Below are 25,522 nucleotides of genomic sequence, written 5' to 3' on the forward strand. Positions count from 1 at the left end.
ACCTGATGAACACTGGCTCATGAACCTCTGGCTTCCCCTTCCTGCAGTCAATAATCAGCTCGTAGGTTTTACTGATGCTGAGTTGTTGCTGTGGCACCATTCAAGCACTCAACCAGATTTTCAGTCTCACACTGATTCATCACCAAATTTGATTTGGTCAACAACAGTGCTGTCATCAGCAAACTTAAATACAACATTGGAGCTGTATTTAGCCACACAATCACTATTATAAAATGAGTAGAGTGGGTGGTTAAGTAGGGAGCCTGTGCTACACCTGTGTTGATGCTAGCTGTGGAGGACAAACAACAGAAAATCTGCAGATGCTGAAAATCCAAGCAACACATGCAAAATGTTGCAGGAACTCAGCAGGCCAAGTAGAATGTATGGAAAAGAGTAAACACTCAACATCTTGAGCCAAGATCCTTTATCAGGATTCAGGAGGTGTTTTCGCTAATCCATACTGACTGGGTTCTGCAGGTGAGGAAATTGGAGATCTGGTTGTAAGCTGGAACTGACTGCCTGAGAAAGTGCTAGAGGTAGGTATTCCCACAATATTTTAAAATTATTTGGATGAGCACTTGAATCATCAAGATGCAGGCGGCTACAAAGTGCTAATAACAAATAAGATGGATATAGATGAATGCTGGAAGTTCACTGTGGGTCTGTCAAAAGCCATGTCATATGGCTTTATAAACATTTGTTTTAGGAATGAGGACAATGGCAGTATTCTACCTGGTACTTACTTCAAGAGAAGTTCTGCTCAACTAGGAATGGATATCTGCCAAGTAGGCTAACAAGTTAGAAGGATCAGCAGAATTGTGCTGAGAAAGAACTGAGTAAGTATTGCTGAATACAAATTAAATCCATTTAAATTGACTTCTCCATACAAGTGTTGTTTGCTGTTGTGAAATTAGTCCGAGTCATTTCCTCCTCAATACATGTGAATTCACAATAGCACCATTGATATCCTGTTTGTGCTTGATCTACTGGATATTGTAAATACTCTTAAGCACTTTAAGCTACTTGTACAGTTGCAGAGCTACAACCTAGCTGCTGTGGTTACAAGATGTGACACCTCAGCCATACTCCATGACAAAACCTGTTGAAAAATCTTGAGCACATCATGGTAATATTTTAAGTGGCAGGACTTAAAAACATGCTCGGCAGATTCTGTTTGTTATTTCTGGATTCACCAGGGATACATAACGCACTCACTTTAGAGTGAGCTGGTTGCTTTACAAATAGTCAATAAACTTTAGTTTCAATTAGGTTTATTTATCACTAACATAAATGATGTTAAAAGCATAATATTTGTATCTTTAACTCTTCATGGAGCGGTAATGATTAAATTTATGATTCAGGCTCTGCTTATTCTTACAGATTTGCTGTATTCGTCAATAAGGGACCAGAAAAGAAACACAGAAGCAAATGATATCAGATGTTTAAAGTGATTCTCATTAGGTTTCTCAGAATCCTAGGCCAAATGAATCCACAGTCAACACGTCATAATAAATGAAGGCTTCTACCATGACAAACAGAGAATTGTTCTGAACTACATGGAGAAATTAACAAGAGTTCTCATATATAGGGTATGTTCATTTATTTCTGCAACACAGAATGAAGATAATTTTGATTAGCAGGCTGAATTGAAGGACAATATCAATGAGATACTGCCAATACAGAGTTTTTTTTAAAATTCTAGTTGACTTGCTTGAAAGCAAAGACCAGGAATGATCCAATAGAGAAGGTAGAAGTGTTTAAACACTCTCAGTGGCCACTTTATTAGGCATCTCCTGAACCTAATAAACTGGTCACAATGTATTTTTGTGGTCTTCTAAAGTGGTACATCCACTTCAAAGTTCGATGTACTGTGCATTCACTTTGGCACTGCTCTGTTGTAACGCATTGGTATTTGAGACACTTACCTTTCGGTCAAATTGAACTAGTATGCCCATTCTTCTCTGATCTCACTTATTAATCAGGCTTTTTTGTCAACAGAACTGCCACTCATCGGCTATTTATATGCTTTTTGCACTATTCTCTCTGTAAACTCTAGAATCTGGAGTCTAGAGACTATTGTGTGTGAAAATCCAAGGAGATCAACAGTTTCTGAGATACTCAAAACACACCATTTAGCACTAACAAGTCACTTTCGATCACATTTCTTCCCCCATTTTGATGTTTGATCTGAACAACTGAATCACTTAACCGTGTCTGTATACTTGTATGCATTGAATTGCTGCCACATGATGGCTAATTAGATATTTGCATTAATGAGCAGATGTACATGTGTACCTAATAAAGTGACCGGTCAGTGTCTTTCACGTTACCAATATAATTACTTGTCCAAATTTAGATGGCAGGCAATTTTTTGAAAGTTCTTCCTCAAATGCAATTGGAAGCAAATTCTTAATTTTTAAGTGCGGTGTGAAAGGCTATTGTGAATGAATCTAGTAAATGATAGGACATGAGTTTATTAATCAGCAGAGCATGCTCATTGGCTTGTTCTAATATTTATTTTCATATATTATTTTGACAATAATTATCCTAAACTTTTTGGGAGATTAATGAGTTGGAATTGGAATGTGAGTTGGTTTATTATTGGTACATGTACCGAGATACAGTGAAAAACTTGTCTTGCCTACTGTCACTGCAGGTCAAATCATGACACAGTGCATTGAGGTAGAACAAGGTAAAACAGTAACAATGTGAAATAAAATGTACCAGCTACAGAGGAAGTGTTGTGTAGGAAGCAACAAGGTATAAGATCATTATGAGTTAGATGGTGAGGTTAAGTGTGCAATTTATTGAATTAGGGAACTACTTAATAGTCTTCTAACAGTGGGACAGAGGCTGTTATTAAGCTTGGTGGCTTATGCTTCTGGTCTTTTCTATCTTCTGCCCAATAGAAGATGCACAAGATGATAAGAGGAATAGATCGATTAGACTGCCAGAGACTATTTCCCAACCTAAATAGCTAATACAAGGGACATAAATTTAAGATGTTGAGAGGGATGTCAGAGGTAGTGTTTTTTTTTATTACACAGAGTGCTAAGTGCATGGAGCTTGCTGTTGGGGTGATGGTACAGGCAGATACATTATGGACATTTAAGAGATGCTTACATGAAAGAAAGGCGGAAGGCTATGTGGGAGGGAAGGGTTAGATATTGTGGCTTAAAGGGTCAGCACAACATTGCAGGCCAAAGCACCTATACTGTGTCATACTATTCTGTTCCAAGAGAGAATGTCCAAGGTGGGTGGGGTCTTTGATTGTGTTGGTTGCTTTACTGATGCAGTGAGCAGTATAAACAGGAGGGAGATCTTGTTTCTGTGATGTGCTGAGCTGTGACCACAACTCTCTGCAGTTCCTTACAGTCAAGGGCAGAGCAGATGCTATGCCAAGCCATTATGCATCCAGACATTGATAAAAAATGAGCAAAGATTAATGGGAGCCCCTTTGCCTGGCAGACAACTAATTTGTGTTTTACTATGTCATTATACACATTCAGCTTGTAGTTTGAAATGTGCAGTTTCAGATCTGTATTAGATCACTTTCTTTGCAGTCAGGAAGTAGTAAGTAGGAAAGCACATTGGCTGGTAGAAGGCTAGAGGTTTTAGTTGGGATTGAAAGCTGATACTATCTAAAGCCGCGAACATGAAGAAATCTGCAGATGCTGGAAATTCAAGCAACACACACAAAGTGCTGGTGGAACACAGCAACCCTAGCAGCATCTATAGGAAGAGGTACAATTGACGTTTTGGGCCGAGACCCTTCGTCAGGAGGGTCTTGGCCCGAATCATCGACTGTACTTCTTTACAACATTTTGTGTATGTTACTATCTAAAGCCACCTTGTTGTTTCCCTAGCAGAAGCATTGTTTGTAAATTGATGTTATATTGTTTAGAAGTTAACCTAAAAGTATCAATAAGATTTTGCTGAAATAGAATGTTATTTTTAATTGTATTAGACACAAACCTAGATGTAATGGTTTACACATAATATTTACCTGTAGTATTTACTTGTTGGAATCTTATAACAATTACCTGCAGGAAACTTAACTAAATCCTTACGTACCTGTATATAACACCCTTTAGAAAGGTTTCACTACTAATATTGTAATGCAATTCATGTAATGGTCTTTCTGTAGAAGCAGTGTTTGGGTTATTGTCAGAGACAGTGGGTGCTAAGCAATGTGAGCTATCCAATCAGGAGAGATGGCTGGGAGAGCAGGGATTTTTTGTGCCTGACACCGGTGTGAGCCGGGGTCTTTGTTCAGTGGGCGATGAAGAGAGAAAATGCTGGACAGAACCGGTCATAGGATTCGATCCAGTGGAGACTGTGATTCGATGAAAAATCTACTGAGGATCGGTGAATATGCCTTTTAGAAGAGTTGAGCTCTAACGTGCACATTTGACTGTTTAATTATAATGGGCTCTTTTTGTTTTTTTTCTTTCTTCACTAACTCTTTAGTTAAGTCAATATTCATAAATATATTTCCTTTAATTATATGCAGTGTGTGGTCTATTATTTCCTGGCAACGAGCTGTAACCAGGCAGCAAATCACACAACATTCATACAAACTGGGGTTTGGGTGGGAGAGACATCCCAGTCTCACAGATTTGTTGGGACTGGAGTGTGTATACCCTAGACACACACAGCCGGAGAATAGTGGGTTTCTCAGTGCTGAGTTGGGAGACTGCCATTGACTAACGAGCCATTTCTGAGACACCCGGGAAGAAAGGGAGTTCATTTGTATAGTTACTTGTGTGAAACAAGAACACAGCGACTGGATTGGATTTTATTATTTTCAGTTTAACTCCTTATTCACTCTGTCATGCCACTGAGTCTGCAAAAAAAAAATATCAAGGAGCTAAAAGGCTCTATCCTGACTCTCATGTCATTTTTGAATGGAGTTTGGCTGACTGTCTAGTTGATGTTACGACACCTCAGTGAAGGCAGTACAGGAACATGCCAAATTTCTTTATCCTCCTAAGGAAGTACAGGCCTTGACAAACTTTCTTGGCCATAATAAAATAGAATAAATTACTAGAATAATATTGTGTATATGTCTGTCAAGTGGCTACCTTAATTGTCAGTTACTTCTTTTAGTGGATATGGCCATCATTGGTGAGACAGTAAGTACAGGCAGATATATTTTTCCTTTTGAGTACAATTTTGAGGAGGGTAAATGCAAACAGGCTTTTTTTTCCACTGAGGCTTTGTGAGGCAGGAACCAAAAGTTATGAGTTAAGGTCAAAAGATAAAATGTTTAAGGGGAACTTCACTAAGTGGGAAGTAAGAGTGTGGAAAGAGGTGCCAGCAAAAGTGGTGAATGTGGGTTAGATTTCAACATTTAAGGTAAGTTTGGAAGTGTATCGACAGCTATGGTCCAGATGCAGGTTAATGGGACTAGGTAGATTAATAATTTGGCCAAAGGGCATGTGTCTGTGCTATAGTTCTCTATAACATTGGATTTTACAGCAATTCAGTTGTTTTATGGCAACTATTTTTTTCCAGAATTGTTGCATTTTTTAATTAAATGTTTTGAAATCCTTCATCTGCTGGGGGTGATTTTGAGCTCATGCGCATAGATTGTTAGTGCCATTTTCTGAATTATTAGTCCAATATATTAACCACATCCCTGCATAAATAGAGAGGATACAAGAGAAAAAGTAGGATTAGTGCAGGGGGATGGGAAACAGAGTGCCAGGACCACTAGTGGATAGGTTGTGGAGGTAGATATTGGTAAAACCTCAGACAAAGTTAGGAATCAAACTGTTGAGCATGGTGCAACTGATGTCCTGAGCTGCAAGAAGTATTATAGGAAAGGTGATGATAGTGCTGAAGATGAGGAAGTTGTATAAGAGGCAATGTATAAGGAGAGGCTTTTGATAATGAAAAATTGCAGTCAACAGGATGAGTTCACATAAAATGTGGACAAGATTGAAAAGGATGAATGCTGCACTGAAGGGGTTATATCTGAAAGTGCGCAGTGTACAGAATATGGTAGGTGAATCTGTAGCTCAGCTGCAGATTGGCATGTATGATGTTGTAGGCTACTGAATCATAGCTAAAAGAAGATAAAAGCTGGGAGCTTAATGTCCAAGGATATACATTGTATTGAAAGACAGGCAGGGAAGCAGAGGGGGTGGAGATGTTCTGTTGATAAAAATGAAGTCAAATAATCAAAAAGAGGTAATATAGGGTGTTATGACCCCAGACCCCTCCTTTGTGAGAATCGCAAGAGCCCTAGTCAAGGGGGGGTCAAATGACCCAAGAGAGAGGGAGACGTGCGGAAGACCACGTTCCCCCGGGAAGCAGAATAAAGTGACTCTGATTATTGTCTCATGAAGACCACGTGTAAAGCCCTCGGGCAACGTGGGCTGGTTGAGAGAGAGATTGACACCGGCGATCCCGTGAGGAAATATAAAGGAGGGTCTGGGAGGGGCGACCCCTTCAGACGCACCAGAAGACACGCTAGAAATCCTGTGACAGCGTTTTGATAGCGACAGCCGGTGGTGGGGTTCGTGTGCGTCTTTTCCTTGCCTGGGATTGGCGACCCCACAACGGAAGAATGGCTTAGCTACAGGGAAGGCCACAGATGAGCGTTCATTCCCCCAACGAGGCTCCGACAAACCAAACTCCTCCAGGTTGGAAAACCGGTCGGGTAACTATTTCATCCCATCTCTCTCTCTCTTTCTAACAAAAGTGCACCAACGCGACACCACAACGACGGCAGCTGGTGGAACTGCAGTGACCGCAAAAGACTTTTAGATATCCAGTAAACAATATATATCTACATTACCCCTAGACAACGATAGAGCTTATTTCTGGTTGATTATTACTATACCTGTGCTTTAGATTGAGTTGTGACAACGTATATGATCTGAATGTTTTGTATTAACCATACATTTGTGCCCCTTTATAAATAAAAACGTTTGAAAATAGTAGCATCAGGCTTCAGCGGACCCATCTATCTTTGCTGATAAGTCACCCAGTTACTGGGGAACGTAACAAGGGTCAGAAGGTGTTGAATCATTGCGGATAGAGCTGACAAACAGCAAAGATAAAACGACCTTGATTGGAGTTGTATATAGACCACTAAGTATATTGTCTATAAATTTCACAGGAGACAGAAAATGCATGCCAAAAGGGAAATGTTATCATAGTCATGGGGTATTTCAATAAGCGGGTTGGTTGAGAAAATCAGGTTAGTGCTGAATTCCAAGAGGAGGAGTTTCTAGTATGCTTAAGATATGGCTTTTTAGAGCAAGTCATGTTTGAGCCCACTAGCGATCATCCATTCTGAATGGGATGTTGTACAATGAACCAGAATTGATTAGAGAACTTAAGGTAAAAGAGCCTTCAGGGGCAAGTGATCATAATATGATCAAAATCACCCTGACATTTGAGAAGCAAAAGCTAAAGTCAGAGCTATCATTATTACAGTGGAGAAAAGGGCATTACATGAGAGAGGAGTTGGCCAGAATTCATTGGAAAAGAACACTGGCAGGAATGACAACAGAGCAGCAATGGCTGGAATTTCAGGAAGAAATTCGGAAGGCACAGGATATATCATCCCAAAGATTTCTAAGGTATTCTAAAGGAAAGATGACACAACCATGGCTAACAAGTGAAGTCAAAGCCAACATAAAAGTCAAAGAGGGCATACATTAGAGCAAAGATTAGTGGGAAGTTAGAGGATTGGGAAGCTTTTAAAAACCAACCGAAGGCAATTAGAAAAGTCATTAAGAAGGTAAAGATGGCATATGAAAGTACGGTAGCCAATAATATTAAAATTGGCTACCTGGTAAGGCTCTGAAAACCTGTGCCAACAAACTGGCAGGAGTATTCAAGGATATTTTCAACGTCTCATTGAAACGGGCGTAAGTTCCCACTTGCTTCACAAAGGCAGCAATTATACTGAAGTTTTCAAAGGTACATTTAATGTCAGAGAAATGTGTACAATATACATCCTGAAATGCTTTTTCATCGCAACCGTCAGTGAAACGGAGGAGTGCACCAAGGATTGAATGACAGTCAAATTTTACAGCCCAAAGTCCACCCCCAGCTCCCCCCCTTGCGTGTAAATGTCAGCAAGCAAGTGCCTAAGAAGAATAATATGAGCTACTTTAATGACAATCATCTAGTAGCACTCACATCTACAGTGAAGAAATGCTTTGAGAGGTTGGTCACGACTAGACTGACCTCCTGCCTCATCAAGGACCTGGACCCATTGCAATTTGCCTATCACCACAATCGGCAAACAGCAGATGCAGTCTCAATGGCTCTTCACATGGCTTTAGACCACCTAGACAACACGAACACCTATGCAGGATGCTGCTCATCGACTATAGCTCAGAATTTAATACCATCATTCTCACAATCCTGATTAAGAAGTTGCAGAACCTGAACCTCCCTCTGCAATTGGAGCCTCGACTTCCTAACCGGAAGACAACAGTCTGTGCTGTTTGGTGATAACACCTCCTCGTCACTGATGATCAACACTGGTACAGCTCAGGGCTGTGTATTTAGCCCGCTGCTCTACTCTCTATATACACATGACTGTGTGGCTAGGCATAGCTCAAATACCATCTATAAATTTGTTGATGATACAACCATTGTTGGTAGAATCTCAGGTGGTGACAAGAAGGCGTACAGGAGTGAGATATGCCAACTAGTGGAATGGTGCCACAGCTACAACCTGACACTCAACATCAGTAAGACGAAAGAGCTGATTGTGGACTTCCAAAAGGGTAAGATGAAGGAACACATACCAGTCCTCATAGAGGTATCAGAAGTGGAGAGAGTGAGCAGTTTCAAGTTCCAGGGTGTCAAGATCTCTGAGGATCAAACCTGGTCCAAACATATCAATGCAGTTATAAAGAAGGCAAGACAGCAGCTATACTTTATTAGGGGTTTGAAGAGATTTGACATGTCAACAAATACACTCAACAATTTGTATAGATTTACCGTGGAGAGTATGCTGACAGGCTGCATCACTGTCTGGTATGGGGGAGGGGGGCTACTACACAGGACTGAAAAAAGCTGCAGAGGGTTGTAAATTTAGTCAACTCCATCTTGGGTACTAGTCTACAAAGTACCCAGGACATCTTTAGAGAGTGGTGTCCCAGGAAGGTAGCGTCCGTTACTGAGGACCTCCAGCACCCAGGGCATGCCCTTTTCTCACTGTTACAGAAGCCTGAAGGCACACATTCAGCGATTCAGGAACAGCTTGTTCCCCTCTGCTATCCCATTCTTAAAAGGACATTGAACCCTTGGGCATTGCCTCACCTTTTTATTATATAGTATTTCTGATTTTTTGCACAATTTTTAATTTATTCAATATACACATACTAAAATGATTTATTTATTTTATTATTGTATTTTTTTTCTTCTGTATTATGTATTGCATTGAACTGCTGCTGCTAAGTTAACAAATTTCATGTCACATGCCGGTGATAATAAATCTGATTCTGATACCAAAAGTTTCTTCAGATATATAAAGTTCAGAAGAGAGGCGCGAGTGGACATCGGATTACTGGAAAACAATGCTGGAGAGGTAGCAATGGCTAACAAGGAAATAGCAGATGAACTGAATAAATATTTTACATCAGTCTTCACTGTGGAAGACACAAGCAGTATGGTGGAAGTTCCAGGTGTCAGGGGTCATGGAATGTGTGAATTCAACATAACTACAGAGAAGGTTCTTGGGAAATTGAAAGGTTTGAACTTAGGTAAGTCACCTTGACCAGATGATGTACACCTCAGGGTTTGGAAAGAGGTGTCTGAAGAGATTGTGAAGGCATTAATAATGATCTTTCAAGAATCCCTAGATTCTGGAGTAGTTCCGGAAGACTGGAAAATTGCAATTGTCACTCCACTCTTCAAGAAGGGAGAGAGCAGAATAATGGAAACTATACATCAGTTAGTTTGAATTCAGTGGTTGGGAAGACAGTGGAGTCGATTATTAAGGGTGATGTGTCAGAGTACTTGGAGACACATGATAAAAGAGATCATAGTCAGCATGGTTTCCTCAAGGGAAAATCTTGCCGGCCAAATCTATTGAATTTTTTTGAAGCAATAACAACCATGATAGATGAAGGAGAATCATTTGATGTTGTGTACTTGGATTTTCAGAAAGCCTTTGACAAGGTGCCACACATGAGGCTCCTTAACAAGCTATGTGCCTATGGTATTACAGGAAAGATTCTAGCATGGATAAAGCAGTGGCTATCAGGCAGGAGGCAAAGGGTGGGAATGAAGGGAGCCTTTATCAGTTGGCTTCCAGTGCCTAGTGGTTTTCCATAGGGGTCAGCATTGGGAAAGATTCTTTTTATGTTATTCATCAATGTTTTAGATGGTGGAATTGAGAATTTGTTGCTGTGGAATTTTTTGCTGCAGGCAGCTGTAGAGGCCAGGGTTTTATGCATATTTAAAGCAGAGATTGTTAGGTTCTTGACAGGTCAGGGCATGAAGGGATTCAGGGAGAAGGCAGGAGATTGGGGCTTAGAGAAAAGTTGGATCAGCAATGATGAAATGGGAGAGCAGAACTGATTGACCAAATGGTCTAATTCTGCTCATATATCTTATGCTCTTAAAAGCAGAACATCCATTTTCAGTTTCTAAATGAGATCTACAACCTGTAAGAACATATTAGACCAGAACAAAAGTATATTTTTCGGATGTTTTAGGACACTTTGCATCCAGGTAAGATTCCACTGATCACATCAGTCTCGTTCAGTAACTGCACCACATTCAGGAATCAGTGGTAGAGGAAGGAGTGTAGATGGCATTTGTAGTGAGGAGAGTGAGGTAGGAGCATGCAAGACCATAAGACATTGGAGCAGAATTATACCATCAGCTTATCAAGTCTGCTTTGCCATTCCATCATAGCTGATCTCTTTCAACCCCATCTCCAGCATTCTCTTCATAACCTTTGATGACTTTACTAATTAAGAACATATCAACCAGTGCTTTTAATATGCCCAATGTATTGATGTACACAACCATATATGGCAATGAATTCCACAGATTCACCACCCTCTGGCTCTCCTCGTTCTCCTCGTCTCTGTTCTAAAGGGAAATCTTTCTATTCCGAGACTGTTCCCCCTGGTCTTAGACTCTCTCACTGTAGGAACTATCCTTTCCGTATCCACTTAATGTAGACCTTTCAATACTCAATCGGTTTCAATGAGGTCCCACCCCCTTCATTCTTCTGAACTCCAGTGAGTACAAGCCAAGAGACATCAGATGTATCTTCCATCACCTTAAAAGAAAGACCGTGGAGAAGTGCAGCAAAAGGAGTTTGAGGTTTAAAACTGCTGAGCTGATCATAATTTTCATCGATGCTTTATGTTTATTAGTTTTGACAGAATCATTATCCTGTTCTTTTGGTTATAAAGTAAGCACAGTATCATCAAAAGCTGGAGATTTTCCACACTTCTTTGCTTTCCATCTGTCACATCAATTGAATTGAAAATTGAGCAAACTACACAGGTTGCCTGATTTTTACCACCCACTGTTTCCATTATACAGACAATGAAACAGAATTATTTGGATTGCAAAATTATCATCTATAATGAAGTTTTCAGAATCTTTAAAGAACTTGTGTATTTTTTTACACACATTTGCCTACATTTGACTGATGTTCTTTAGATAAGGGCATTGTGAGAAATTGTGATATAAACAGAAGCATTGTATTATTCAGATAAATAATTATAAGCCAGGATTTAATTATTTTGCTGGAAGCTACCAAGGAACTAAATGCCTAACTAATCTTCCTGAATATTTTTGAAGAAATACAGAATATGATGTTTGGCTCGATCACAATTCACCAGAAATAATCTCAGTGGCCTCTTTATTAATTACCTTCTGAACCTAATGTTCATGGTCTTCTGTTTCTATAACTCATCCACTTCAAGGTTTGACATGTTGTGCATTCAGACATATTCTTCTGTACACCACTGTTTTAACACATGATTATTTGAATTACAGTCGACTTCTGGTCAGCGGTTTCTGAGAAATTCAAATCACCCTGTATGCCACCAACAATCATTCCATGCTCAAAATCACCTAGATCACATTGTTTGCACATTCTGGTGTTTGATCTGAACAACACATGAGATTATGTCCACATGCTTTAATACATTGAGTTGCTGCCACGTGATTGGCTGATTAGACATTCGCATTAACAAACAGGTGTACAAGTATACCTAATAAAGTGGCCACCGAGAGTAAGTTTACTCATCAATAACTGGTGACAAACTTATCAAATATTATTTTAATACAACCTGTGGTGGTGAAAGATTTAAAGGTACCATTGTGACATATATGATGTATTGCCACTTATGCACGACATATACACTATTTATTGATGCTTATGCACTATCTGTACAATGACCAACCACATTCACCAGCCAAGAGGTCACTAGATACCTACATTATTCCCATGATTGGCTCCCTCTTATGCACAAACAAAAGAACTGCACATCACTTTTTATTTGTTGGCAATTTTCAAGGGTTTAAGGGTTTTGCCAAACACATTCCACTTGCCCACTGGAAAGGCTTGCCTGTCATGGCAGAGGACATGATCTCATATAAGATATGAGAGGCCATATAATAGAGCGACATATGTGGAAATTTATAGGATTGGGGAACTTCTAAAAACCAACAGAAGACAAACAAAATAGCCCTAAGGAGGAAAAGTGAAGGTCAGCTAGCCAATATCAAAGAAGATACTAAAAGTTTCTATAGATATATAAACATAAGAACAAAAGAAATAGGAGCAGAAGTAGGCCATCCAGCCTATTGAGCCTGCCTTGCCATTCAATAAGATCATGGCTGATCTGTCCGTAAACTCTGTTCCATCCACCAGCCTTTCCCCCATAACCCCTAATTCCCCTACTATGTAAAAATCCATCTAACTGTTTCTTAAATATATTTAGTGAGGAAGCCTCAACTGCTTCCCTGGGCAGAGAATTCCACAGATTTACCACTCTCTGGGAAAAACAGTTTCTCCCCATCTCTGTCCTAAATCCCCTGAATCTTGAGGCAATGTTTCCTAGTTCTTGCCTCACCCACCAATGGAAACAACTTTCTTACTTCTATCTTATAAAGAGTAAAAGAGATGTGGGATGAGTTATCGGACTACTGGAGATTGATGCTGGAGAGTTAGTAAAGGGGTACAAAGAAATGGTGGACAAACCGAGTAAGTACTTTGTGTCAGTCTTCATTGTGGAAGACGCTAGCAGTATGCTGGAAGTTTAAGAGTATCGGGGGCAGAAGAGAGTGCAGTTGCTATTACTAGGGATAAGGTGCTTGGGGAGCTGAAAGGTCTGAAGGTAGATATGTCATCTGGACTAGATGGACCACACTCCAAGGGTTCTGAAAGAGGTTGCTGAAGAGAATGTGGAGGCATTAGTCTTTCTTGACTCACTAGAATCTGCCATGATTCCAGAGGACTGGAAAATGACAAATGTCAATCCACTCTTTCAGAAGTGAGGAAGGCAGAAGAAAGAAAAGTGGTTGAGAAGATATTGGATTCAATTGCTAAGGATGAGGTTTTGGGATACTTAGAAACACATAGTAAAATAGATCAAAGTCAGCATGGCTTCCTCAAAGAAATTTTTTGCCTGACAAATATGTTGGAATTCTTTGAGGAAATAACAAGTAAAATAGACAAAAGAGAATTGGTGGATGTTGTTACTTGGATTTTCAGAAAGCCTTTGACAAGTTGCCGCACTTGAGTCTACTTAACAGGATAAGAGCCGATGGTATTACAGGAAAGATACTGGCATGGATTGAGCACTGGCTGACAGGAAGGAGGCAAAGAGTGAGAATAAAGACGGCATTTTCTGGTTGGCTGCCAGTGACTAGTGGTGTTCTGCAGGGGTTGAAGTTGGGACCAATTCTTTTTATGTTATATGGAAATGATTTGAATGACAGAATTGATGGCTTTGTGGCCAGGTTTGCAGATGAAATGAAATATAGGTGGATGGCCTGGTAATGCTAAGGAAGTGGTAAGGATGCAGAAGGACTTGGACAGATTAGGGAATGGGCAAAGAATCGGCAGATGGAATACTGTGTCAGGAAGTATATAATCATACACTTTGGTTGAAGGAATAAAAGTGTAGGCTATTTTATGAACAGAAAAAAATCAAAAATCCAAGGTGCAAAGAGTCTGGAGATTTTTTGTGCAGGTTTCACTAAAGGTTTACTTGCAGATTGAGTCAGTGGTAAGGAAGACAAATGCAATGTTAACATTCCTTTTGAGAGAACTAGAATATGAAAACAGTTATGTAATGCTGAGGCTTTATAAGGCACTGGTGAGATTTCACTTGGAGTATTGTGATCAGTTTTGAGTACCTAATCTAAGAAAGGATGTGCTGACATTGGAGAGGCCTCAAAGGAGGTTCTTAAAAATGATTCTGGGAATGAAAGGTTTATCATATGAGGAGTGTTTTATGGTGCTGGGCCTCCACTTAATGGAATTTAGAAGAATGAGGGGCATCTCATTGAAACCCATCAAATATTGAAAGACCTAGAATGGATGTGGAAAGGGTATTTCCTGTAGTGTGACAGTCTAAGACCAAAGAACACAGCATCAGGATTGAGGAATGTCCATTTAGAATGGAGGTAAGATGGAATTTCTTTAATGAGGGTGGCAAATCTATGGAATTCATTATTATAGGCAGCTGTCAAGGTCAGGTCATTGGGTGTATTTAAGGGGCAAATAGATAGATTCTTCATAAAACATATTGATGATCTTTGCATTATCAATAGGGACAAGAAAAGTACCAGAGGATTGGAGGGTGGCAAATGTTGTTCCCTTTTCAAGAAAGGGAGTAGAGAATACCCAGGAAATTATAGACCAGTGAGTCTCACTTCAATGTTGGGCAAGTTATTGGAGAAGATCCTGAGAGGCAGGATGTATGAGCATTTGAAAAGATATAATCTGATCAGAGATAATCAGCATAGCTTTGTCAAGAGCAAATAGTGCCTTACAAGCCTGATTGAATTCTTTGAGAATGCAGTTAGAGCAATGGATGTAGTGTATATTGACTTCAATAATGCATTTGATAAGGTTCCCCATGCAAGGTTCATTCAGAAAATAAGGAGGCATGGGATCCAAGGGGACCTTGCTTTCTGGATACAGAATTGGCTTACCCACAGAAGGCAAAGGGTAGTTGTTGATGGTTCGTATTCTGCATGGAGGACAGTGACCTGTGGTGTTCCACAGGGATCTATTCTAGGACTTTGTGATTTTTATAAATGACCTGGATAAAGAAGTGGAAAGGTGGGTTAGTAAGTTTGCTGATGACACATTGGTTGGGGGTGTTGTCTGGAGGGGTGTCAGAGCTTACAAGGACACATCAATAGGATGCAGAACTGGGCTGAGAAGTGGCAGATGGAGTTCAACCCAGAAAAGTTTGAAGTGGTTCATTTCAGTAGGTCAAATTCGAAGACAGAATATAGTATTACCGGTAAGACTCTTGGCGGTATGGAGGATCAGAGAAACCTTGGGGTCTATGTCCATAGGACACTCAAAGCTGCTGTGCAGGTTGACAGTGTTGTTAAGAAGGCGTATGATGTGTTGGCCTTCATCAAGCGTGGGATTGAGTTCAAGACCCATGAGGTAATGTTACAGTGATATAAGACCTTGGTCAGACCCCACTTCGAGTACTGTGTTCAGTTCTCTTCACCTCATTACAGGAAGGATATGGATACTATAGAGAGAGCGCAGAGGAGATTTACTAAGATGTTTCCTGGATTGGAGAGTATGCTTTATGAGAATAGGTTGAGTGAACTTGGCCTTTTTGTCCTTGGAGTGAAGGAGGATGAGAGGTGACCTGATAGAGGTGTATAAGATGATGAGAGGCATTGACCATGTGGACAGACAGAGGCTTTTTCCCAGGGCTGAAATGGCTAACATGAGGGGGCACAGTTTTGAGGTGCTTAGAAGCAGGTACGGGGGTTGTCTGAGGTAACTTTTTCACAGAGTGTGGTGGGTACTTGGAATGCAGTGCTGGCAACGGTGGTGGAGGCAAATACAATAGGGCCTTTTAAGAGACTTTTAGATTGGTACATGGAGGTTAGAAATATAGAGAGCAACGCGGTAGGGTAATTCTAGGCAGTTTCTAGAGTAGGTTACACAGTCAGCACAACTTTGTGGGCTAAAGGGCATTAGACGTGCTGTAGATTTCTATGTTCTTTAAGTCAGGGTGTGAAACATTACAGGGAGAAAGGGAGATAGGGTTAAAAGGAAAATGGATCAGCCATTTTGGCCCACCAATTCTGGTCCTAACTCTTATGGCCTTGTGAAACTTAAACTGAAGAGATGTGGGCATTGTGATGAAGAATGGATTTAACACCCTGATCTTCGTAGGTCTGGGCATCGTTTACGAGTAGCAAAATTATGTTGCAGTTTTACAAGTAATTTGTGAGACCATGCTTAGATTATTCTATACAGTTTTGGTCATGCTGTTACAGGTTTCTCCCTCTATCTGAAAGTAGAGCATTCCTATGAAACCTTTCGTAAGCCAAAATGGCGTAAAGCGAAGAAGCAATTAACAGTAATTTATATGGGAAAAATTTTTGAGCATTCACAGACCCAAAAAATAATGTACCAAATCATACCAAATAACGCTAACATATAGTAAAAGCAGGAATGATATGATAAATACACGGCCTATAATAAGTAGAAATAATGCATGTATGGTGTTTTTTCACTTACTTAGGCAAGTTCAACGCACGCACAATGTCTTTATTTCATTCACCATGATCGAAACGCTTAATTACCTCCAGTTTAACGTTAAGCGTAACACCTTTATGATGTCTCTTAGGCTTTTCTGATACCTTAGGACACATCTTGCTAATGGATGCACAAAGTAAATCGAGATAAAACACAGATGCTCACAGACATGGTTCAAAGCTATGGCGGCTTGGTGCTGAGATACTGAGTGTAGCTCCCGGGGAAGGAGCTTGGTGGCGTCATTCTCGCTGCTCGGGGTGCGCGCTGCCTCTATAACGGCTCGCTGCAAAACAAGCACTGAACGCTATTTTCACTTTTTGCCTTTTTTCATAAAAGCAAAAATCCTCTGGATTTTTTTCAGTAAGCAAAAACAGGTACTAATATACACATACAAACAAGCTGAATGAACTCAGCAGCATCCATTGAAATGAGCAGTCAACGTTTCGGGCCGAAACCCTTCGTCAGGACTGAAGAAGGAGGGGGCAGGGGCCCTATAAAGAAGGTGGGGGGAGGGGGAAGGTGCAGGTGAAAAACCAATCAGACAAAAGATCATGGGATGGGGGAGGGGAAGCAGGGAGGGGATAGGCAGGAAAGGTGAAGAAGGAATGTAAGAGGAAAGCACTATGGGTAGTAGAAGAAGGCAGAATCATGAGAGAGGTGATAGGCAGCTAGAAGAGGAGGCAGAGTGAAAGTGTATTGGGGGAAGGGAGAGGGAAGGAATTACCGGAAGTTGGAGAATTCGATGTTCATACCAAGAGGCTGGAGTCTACTCAGACGGTATATGAGGTGTTGCTCCTCCAACCTGTGTTTGGCCTCATCATGGCAGTAGAGGAGGCCATGTATGGACATATCCGAATGGGAATGTGAAGGAGAGTTGAAGTGAGTGGCAACCGGGAGATCCTGTCTGTTGTGGCAGACGGAATGGAGGTGCTCTACGAAGCGGTCCCCCAATCTGCGTCGGGTCTCGCCGATATAGAGGAGGCCGCACCGGGAGCACCGGATGCAATAGATTACCCCAACAGACTCACAAGTGAAGTGTTGCCTCACCTGGGAGGACTGTTTGGGGTTCTGAATGGTGGTAAGAGAAGAGGTGTAGGAACAGGTGTAGCACTTACGCTTGCAGAGATAAATGCCAGGTGGGAGATCTGTGGGGAGGGACATGTGGACCAGGCAGTCACGGAGGGAACAATCCCTGCAAAAAGCAGAGAGGGGTAGAGAGGAAAAGATGTGCTTAGTGGTGTGGTCCTATTGAAGGTGGTGGAAGTTGCGGAGGTCCTTCGTAAAAGCAAAGTGGCATAAAGCGAACTTTCAAAAAGCAGGGATACCTGTATAGGAAAACTATTGTTAAACTGGAGAAAGTGTAGAAGAGACTTATGAAGATGCTGACTGGGCTGCAGGTCCTCAGCTATGAGGAGAGAGTTTGGCCATACCAGATTTTTATTCCTTGAAGCTTAGGAGAATGAAAGGTTACCTCGTAAAAAATAATACAATTATAAGGGGTATAGATAAGATGGATGGTCAATCTCTTTCCTGCACGTTTGGGGAAGTCCACATCTAGATGAGAAGGGAGAAATTTAAAAGAGATCTGAGAGATAACTTGAATTGAATTGAATTGAATCAACTTATTTCTTACATCCTTCACATACATGTGGAGTAAAAAATCTTTACGTTACATCTCTGTCTAAATGTGCAATCATAGTAATGTTATGAACCCCATAACTGGGTGTCTTACCAGCAAAGATAGGAGTATCCGTTGAAGTCTGATGATACTATTTTTAACAGTATTTATTAGTAAAAATACACAAAAATAATATCAATGCAAATATACAGATAATATACGTCATCAATACTAAACCTAAAAGTGCGGGTATAATAATAATCAATAAGAAATAAGCTCTATCGTTGTCTAGGGGATAATGAATTGTCCGATGGAAATATAAAGTTCAGTTCAGTTCATACAGGCTGCAGTCGTTGTTGTTCACTGTGTTGTAATTGTTGGAGAGAGAGAGAGAGAGAGAGAGAGTAACTTGCCAACTTTCCTTTTATGATCTTGATCCGTCTCCGTCCTTTAGCTAGACTGTTCCGTGGAGGACTCATCACCCAGGCAAGGGTGGACACACACACAAGCCCCCCACCGGTCTCGTAACGTCTCTCCTGGTGCGTCTGAGGGGTGTTTCCCAGACCCTACTTTTATCCCCACTCACGGGGTCTCAGATGTCAATCAGATTGGGATGATGCAATCCCTCAATCAACCCACTCTGTTTGCCCCCTGAGGGGTTTCAATGAATAGAACAGTACTCAATACACGATTCCTTCTCCAAGAGACAATAGCAGTAATCTCTCTCTTTGTCAATAGGAGACATTCCAACTGGTGCTGTGCCTCTGTCTCATAAATTTGTATGAGCTGTTTATCTCTCTCATTTCCTTTGATAACAGCATCGGAATAGTAGCGATTTGCAATTCTCCAAAGGGGGGGGGGGGGCATTGGCGATTCTGTACCCTTCTGCCCATCAGAGTTGCTCCTCATTCGTAACAGTAATTTATAATAAATAGAACAGTCAGTGTAACATAGAAATACAATCAAATCAGCATGTTAATCAGTCTGATAGCCTGGTGGAAGAAGCTGTCCTGGAGCCTGTTGGTCCTGGCTTTTGTGCTGTGGTACCATTTCCTGGATGGTAGCAACTTGAATAGATTGTGATTCGGGTGACTCTGGTCCCCAATGATCCTTCGGACCCTTTTCTCACACTTGTTTTTGTAATGCCCTGAATCATGGGGAGTTCCCAGCCACAGATTCGCTGGGCTGTCCGCACCACTCTGCAGAATCCTCTTTGCGATTAAGGAAAGTACAGTTCCCATACCAGGCAGTGATGCAGCCAGTCAAGATGCTCTCAATTGTGCCCCTGTAGAAAGTTCTTAGGATTTGGGGACCCATACCAAACTTCCTCAACCGTCTAAGGTGAAAGAGGCATTGTTGTGCCTTTTCACCACACAGCTGCTGTGTACAGACTACGTGAGGTCCTCGGTGATGTGGATGCTGAGGAACTTGAAGCCGTTCACCCACTCAACCCCAGATCCATTGATATCAATAACGGTTAGCCTGTCTCCATTCCTCTTGTAATCCACAACCAGCTCCTTTGTTTTTGCAACAAGGGGCTGTTTTCTTGACACCACTGTGTCAGATGACTTCTTCCCTATAGGCCACCTCATTATTGTTTGAGATTAAGCCAAACAATGTAGTATCGTTGGCAAATTTAATTAACAGATTAGAGCTGTGGGTGGCGACACACCCCTGGGTATCCAGGGTGTAAAAGCGGGGACTTAGTACACAGCACTGAGTGGCTCCTGGGTTGAGAATCAGAGGGGAGGGAGCCCACTCTTACCACCTGCTGGCGATCTGATAGGAAGTCAGATACACAGAGTACCTGGAGTGAACTGGCAGAGGAAGTGATCAAGGCAGGTATAATTGCAACATTTAAGATGCATTTGGATAGGTACATGGAGGGGAGTGGTTTGTAATGCAATGGCAACTGAAACTAACAGGAAACTGTGGTCAGTATATGGAACAGTCAGGCCGAAGGGCTTGCTTCTGTTAATAAATACTGTCTTACTCAATGATTCTATGACTCAAAGCCATAGACCAAATAAACATACTTGAAGCCAAAACTGGTATTAATTCAGAATCAATATTTTTAAGCACAACAGAAGATGAAAACCAAATCTATGCTCAGGCTGCAGTACTGTAGGCAAGAGAAGCACAGTCTGTTCACAGTGATGTCCCAAGTCCTGCAGCTGCCCTGGGCCCAGTGGAATTGTTTTGAATCAATGTGACTTTGGAGAAAACAGCAGAAGTGACAGGGAGGTACAAACCCTTATTTGGTGTCAGCTCAGCCTCAGGCCTTAGGCGAGATCTGATGGAAAACGGGTACAGACAAGATAGAACCAATGAAATCAAAGCAGAATGGTGCAGATCCGATAAGAGAAAAATAGAGTGCCGACTAATTGGCTGGAGTGTTCGAGGACACCTTCAAATTTTCATTACTGCACTCATCTGTTCCATTGGAGGTGAGAGAGTCATCAACAGTGTCAGGCAACCAATCCCACAGCCATTGGTTCCAAAGAGATCATTCTTTATTAAAATCTCCTGCATTTTCCCCAGCTGAATTCAAACCAATAACATTCATAATTGATTCCAATATTTAGATGAGTATCCAACCCAGGTGTTTTACAAATATAAGGGGAACATTTAAGGGGAACATCAACTTGATCCACAATTCTCAAACCTGCAACATAAAATGTGACTCTCCTCCACTTTAGCTACTTGTTCATTTCTACACGTCTCCTTTTGCAAGCTGCTTTCATCCTGACCACTTCTAACATGGAAGTTAAACATATTCAATGACCCTGTTTTCACAACCATTTGAGGAAAAGAATTCCAAAGTCCCATGAATCTGAGAGAAAAGAAAACGGCTTCATCTCGGTTTCAGTAAACAACCTCCTACATGGGAAAAAAAATCTCCCAAGTTCTAGATTCCCTCCACAAGTGGACTTAACCTCCCCAAATCCACCTTGCCAAATATCTTCAGATTCTTATATGTTTCATGCAAATATGGGTTATGGATCTGGGGGAGATGTGGTCAGGAGTATACCAGTATACAATAGGAACAATATCTGAACAATGTTCCCTTGTCTAGGTGGTTATTTTATACTAAAATGCTTATGCAATTTAAAAAAATTGTCACACAGGAATTTAGAATAAACATTTATCAGGACTACTTAAATGATGATGGGTGTTTTATCTGTTGGTTCATCTTAATCCTTGTGGTGCTCCTATTGCATGATAGTGCAAATCATCTCCAGAACTAATTACTCTTACAATACCTTGCTATGTGCCAATTGCCAGCTGTATTTTCTGAGAGTATCAAAATTTCCTTATTCAAACATGAACCATGGTAGGTTACCTGGCCCAATGTCCAGATTTTATCATACATGGTCTCTGCTTGCCTGTACTTTCTGCAGATATGGAGTGTCATCCTACAGATGCACTGTAGAGAGCATCCTAACATGCTGCATCACTGTGCGGTGTGGAAACTGCACTGATAGGAAGGCTCTACAATGGGAACCCCACATATCACTGACACCAGACTATCCATCATCAGGGATATAGATATATTGTGCCAGAGAAAGGCCAACAATATCATGAAAGAGTCCACCCACTCTGCTCATACACTATTCTTATCAGGGAAGAAAGAGGCTGCACAGCATCCAAACCAGAACAACCAGACTCAAAAACAATTATTTCCCCCAAGCCGTCAGGCTGATCAACACCTCCAGCACACTTCCCACTGCCACTACCTCATCACTTTCTGTCAGTCCCCTATGTACAGGCACTCCTGTGCCCAGCATCACTTTATCAACATACAAGCTATTTTACATATTTATATTCATTGTGTTTATTTCATTATGATTGTGTTCTTTATCTCATTGTGTTTTTTTATGCTGTATTGGATCCGGAGTAACAATTATTTCTTTCCCATTCACGCTTGTGTGCTGGAAATGATATCAATGAATCCTATTGTGTATTTTTATATCTTATTGTGCTTTTATGCTGCATTGGATCCAGAATAACAATCATTTTGTTCATTTTGATCTCCCTTACACTAGTGTATTGATGAATGATAATAAGCAATCTTGAATCTTGAATCTTGAATCAAATTTACCCTCTCTAGAGCTGTGATGTTTCCTTAGGTTCCACTTTTAAAGTGGGAAAATGCTCTTTGCATGCTTACTTTTGAGTTATGGCTTTTGAATCACTTTTAAATTGAACAAACAGGTAATTCAAAAAGAAACAAACTGCTAGAGGAACTCATTGAGACCTGAAGCATCTGTGGAAGGAAATGGCCAGTTGACTTTTCAGATTGAGACTCCTTACCTCATTATGTTCCTCCACCGGTTTGCTTTTTACTTCAGATTCCAGCATCTCATTCCCTTGTGTATCCATGTATTTCAAGTTCAAATTTCAAAGTTTAGAGTGAATTTATTATCAAAGTATTTACATGTCACCGTATACTACTTGAGATACAATTGCTTGCAGTCATTCATTGTAATACAAAGAAATACTTCAGAATCAATGAAAATCCGCACATAAAGACTTACAAACAACCAGTGACCAAAAGATGACAAACAGTGCAAATACACAAAAAATGAATAATAGGTAGATGAATACATAAATAAAACTGAGAATGAGTTGTAGAATCCTTTAAAGTGAGTCCATAGATTGTAAAATCAGTTCAGTGTTGGGGTGAGTGCAGTTATCCATGCTGGCCCAGGAGCCTGATGGTTGAAGAGTATTAAATGTTCCTGACTTGGTTGGTGTGGGACCTAAGGCTCCTGTACCTTCTTTCCTATGGCAGCAGTGAAAAGAGAGCGTGGCATGGATGGTGGAGGTCCTTGATAATGGATGCTGCTTTTTTTGTGGCAGCGCTCATTGCAGGTGGGCAGGGCTCTACCTGTGATACACCACTTTCTGGAGGCTTTTCTGTTTTGGGTGTTGGAGCTTCCATACCAGGCCATGATTAAACCAGTCAGGATACTGTCCAATGGGCATCTATAGTAGTTTGTCAAAGTTTGAGATGACATGCTGATTCTCCATAAACTTATAAGAAAGTAGAAGCACCGTAGTGCCTTCTTTGTGATGGGACATATGGTACTAGGATAGATCCCTTGATATGGTAATATCAAAGAACTTGAAGTTACTGACTCTCTCTACATTCAATCCCCAATTCTTCCTCCGCTACATTTACAAATGCATTGGTGCTGCTTCATGTACCTATGCTAAGCTCAGCTTAATCAACTTTACCTGCCTCTAACTTCCAGCCTGCACTTAAAGCAGCCAGCATTATCAAATACCTCACCCATCCCGGACAATCTCTCTTCTCCCCTTTCCCATCAGGCAGAAGATATAAAAACTTGAAATATAGAAAACCTACAGCACAATTCAGGCCCTTTGGCCCACAATGATGTGCCAAACATTTACTTACTTTAGAAATTACCTAAGGTTACACATAGCCCTCTATTCTTCTAAGCTCCACATACCTATCCAAAAGTCTCTTAAAAGATCCTATCGTATCCGCCTCCACCACCATCGCCGGCAGCCCATTCCATGCACTCACCACCCTCTGTGTAATAACTTACCCTGACATCTCCTCTGTACCTACATCCAATCACCTTAAAACTGTGCCCTCTCATGATAGCCATTTCAGCCCTGGGAAAAAGTCTCTGACTATCCACCCGATCAATGCCTCTCATCAACTTATACATCTCTATCAGGTCACCTCTCATCCTCCACTGCTCCAAGGAGAAAAGGATGAGTTCACAAAACCTATTCTCATAAGGCATGCTCCCCAATCCAGACAACATCCTTGTAAATCTCCTCTGCACCCTTACTATAGTTTCCACATCCTTCCTGTAATGAGGTGACCAGAACTGAGCACAGTACTCCAACTGGGGTCTGACCAGGATCCTATATAGCTGTACCATTACCTCTCGGCTCTTCAACTCAATCCCACGGTTGTTGAAGGCCAGTACAGCATATGCCTTCTTAACCACACAGTCAACCTGTGCAGTAACTTACAGCGGCCTAAGGATCGGACCCCAAGATCACTCTGATCCTCCACGCTGCCAAGAGTCTTACCATTAATACTATATTCTGCCATCATATTTGACCTACCAAAATGAACCACCTCATATTTATCTGGGTTGAACTCCATCTGCCACTTCTCAACCCGGTTTTGCATCCTGTTGATGTACCACTGTAACCTCTGACAGCCCTCCAAACCATCGACAATGCCCCCAACCTTCGTGCCATAAGCAAATTTACTAATTATTTAAAAATCACAAAGAGTAGGGGTCCCAGAACAGATCCCTGTGGCACACCACTGGTCACTTACCTCCATGCAGAATATGGCCCATCTACAACCACTCTTTGCCTTCTGTGGGCGAGCCAATTCTGGATCCACAAAGCAAGTTCCCCTTGGATCCCATGCCTCCTTACTTTCTCAATAAGCCTTGCATGGGGAACCTTATCAAATGCCTTGATGAAATCCATATACACTACATCTACTGCTCTTCCTTCATCAATGGGTTTAGTCACATCCTCAAAAAATTCAATAGGGCTCATAAGGCACAACCTGCCTTTGACAAAGCCATGCCGACTACTCCTCATCATATTATGCCTCTCCAAGTGTTGCCTTGGAGATCTTGCCTCTCAGGATCTTCTCCATCAGCTTACCAACTACTGAAGTAAGACTCACAGGTCTATAATTTCCTGGGCTATCTCTACACCCTTTCTTGAATAAAGGAATGACATCTGCAACCCTCCAATTCTCCGGAACCTCTCCCGTCCCCATTGATGATGTAAGATCATTTCCAGAGGCTCAGCAATCTCCTCCCTCGCCTCCCACAGTAGCCTGGAGTATAACCCATCTGGTCCCGGTGACTTATCCAACTTGATGCTTTCCAAACGCTTCAGCACATCCTCTTTCTCAACGTCTATATGCTCAAGCTTTTCAGTCCGCTGTAAGTCATCCTTACAATCACTAAGGTCCTTTTTCATAGTGAATACTGAAGCAAAGTATTCATTAAGTACCTCCACTATCTCTTCCAGTTCCATACACACTTCTGCACTGTCACACTTGATTGGTCCTATGTTTTCACATCTTATCCTCTTTGTCTTCACATACTTGTAGAATACCTTGGAGTTTTCTGTAA

Source organism: Hemitrygon akajei, chromosome 2 (assembly GCF_048418815.1).
Source record: "Hemitrygon akajei chromosome 2, sHemAka1.3, whole genome shotgun sequence".
Classification (NCBI taxonomy): Eukaryota; Metazoa; Chordata; class Chondrichthyes; order Myliobatiformes; family Dasyatidae; genus Hemitrygon; species Hemitrygon akajei.